This window comes from Corapipo altera, unplaced genomic scaffold, assembly GCF_003945725.1.
Source record: "Corapipo altera isolate COAL_440 unplaced genomic scaffold, ASM394572v1 105, whole genome shotgun sequence".
Classification (NCBI taxonomy): Eukaryota; Metazoa; Chordata; class Aves; order Passeriformes; family Pipridae; genus Corapipo; species Corapipo altera.
In genome coordinates, this window is record NW_020884965.1 from 229,841 (window position 1) to 232,126 (window position 2,286).

A 2,286-nucleotide genomic window follows, 5' to 3' on the forward strand; every position below is an offset into this window, starting at 1 on the left:
CCGAGCCTGCCTCCTCTCTCTCTCTCTCCCGCCTCCGCCGCGGGGGGGGCGCGGGGCATCCCCCGCCGCCCGCTCCGGGGGGAGCGCGGGGAGGGGGAGGAGGAGAGGGATGAAGAGCCCCCGCCCCCGCGCGGGGCCCGTGGCTGCGGCACAGCCCCCGCACAGCCCCCGCACAGCCCGCGATGGAGGCCCGAGCCCGGCCCGGGGGCCGCCCCCGCTTCCCCCGCAGCTCGGCCGGGCATCGGCATCGCCATCGGCATCGCCATCGGCATCGCCATCGGCATCGCCATCGCCCCCGCGCCGGCTGCGGGGCGGGGGGCGCGGGGCTCCCGCGGGTCGCGGCGGGGCCGGCGGCGGTGACGCGCTCGGGCTCGTCCGTGTCGCTGAAAGTTTGAGCCCCCCAGGCCGGTGCGGGGTCCGCTCCCGAACTCTGCGCCCCGGCTCTCCCGCATGGAAGCCCTGCCCTCTCCCCTGGAGCCTTACCCTCGCCCTTGGAGCCCTACTCTCGCCCTTGGAGCCTCATCCTCCCCCTTGGAGCCCCGGCCTTCTGTAACAGGCACGGCATCACAACGGGAGCATCCCGCTCCCCAGACGCGCTGTGTCGGCGCCAGGGACCGGCGTTGGAGCTGTCCCCGCCGCGGTGAGCGAGGATGGGCTGTTCCTCGAACACTAACACGAGGTGGAGTGATAAAAACATTATACACTAGAATTCACATCCATTAATGCCAGAATGGTGAATATTCTCCCGAGAGCACAGCCCGCACTGAACAACCCCATCAACCCCGCTGTTCCCGGCTCTATCCACGTGCCACAGTTTAACCCCGCTTTTCAGAGAGATGACACCAACACGGATTAAAAATTCAAGCAACCTTGAGTCATTGTATCCTACAAGGCAACTTTTCAAAAGGTAAGAATAACCCCGTTCACCCCCGAGCCATAATTAAAAACAAAACAAAACAAAAAATTAAAATAAAAAAATCAATACCATGGAAACAAACCTAAAATTGCTTTGGAGGATTTGGAGCTTTAATTTAGTCCTAGCTGCACATGAAGTCTTTTATGGCTTCTACATTCAGAGCCAGGACCCTGCTACAAGCCTGGAGAAGAGTAACAGGCACATAACTCGTAGTCAGACCCTAAAATACCGTGGTCAGTCCATCATCCACACTCAGCTTCATTATTCTGCTAAGAAGGTAAAAAGATGTGAATGGTCTGGGTGACATGAAGCTGGAAATACCTTACAAATTGCTGAAAACCAGCTTTTGGCTGGCACTGAGGAGAAGCTTAGCCCAACACCTGCAGCTTTGGGGGTTCTTCGGGGGTGTTTGGCACATGGTAAGCACAAGTTTTGTTTCCAGAGCTGACAACTGGGATGTTTTCTCTACATCAATAAGAGCACTTTTTATTAAACAAATAAACAAACACCACCTCAGCTTTGCAGAGCAGTTTACCAAAAAGGGAAACCACATGGCCTGAACTGTCAGGAGCAGAAATATTTGTGCAAACAGAAAACTGCCTGCTGCTTATTCTGAAGCAGCCTGGGCTGGACACCCATTCCTGTTGTCCTTCATTACCCAGTGCTCCCACTGAAGTCAGGTTGGTGCATTGCACAGAAACAGCAAGATCTATTTTAATTATGAAGTAGCTTGGAAAAAGCTGGATTTAAAGACATTTGGCACATGGCTATTACATATGATCCTATTGCAAAAAAAAAAATAATACTCCTCAGGATCTTAAAAGAAAAAAGAATACAAGAACTTGAAGCAGCTCCTTGCTGAAGGACAAGGGAAGTATTTTGCCCCTACTTTCTCCAAGAAAGGAGCAGAACTAAGTCCCCAAAGGAAGCAGGGAGGGAGGGAGAAAGCCACAACTCTTTTTAGGGTGACAGCCACAGGACACCTGGCACTGTGAGTGTGTGTGGGCCCAGGGAGGGCAGCGAGGCAGGAGAAAAGGAATAGGCACAAAAAAATGCAAGGAAAAAATATGCTGTGTGGGAAACACCATGAGAGCTAAAAATTAAAAATACACATAATATCCCCCTGCCCTGTCTGGGAGGATTAAGTTCAAACACCTCCCCAGGTGCCTGTTTTTGTTGCTGCTTTTCTTCCCGTTAAGGGAGAGCCAAACATCTCCCCCAAAGCGACATGGGGGAGAGCAGAGCACTTCACACAACACACAGTGAGGATCAAAAAGTCCCCTGGATCAGAGAATCACAGAATGAAAAAGGTTGGAAAAGACCTCCAAGATCATCAACCCAGCACCACCATATTCACTACCTCAAGTGCC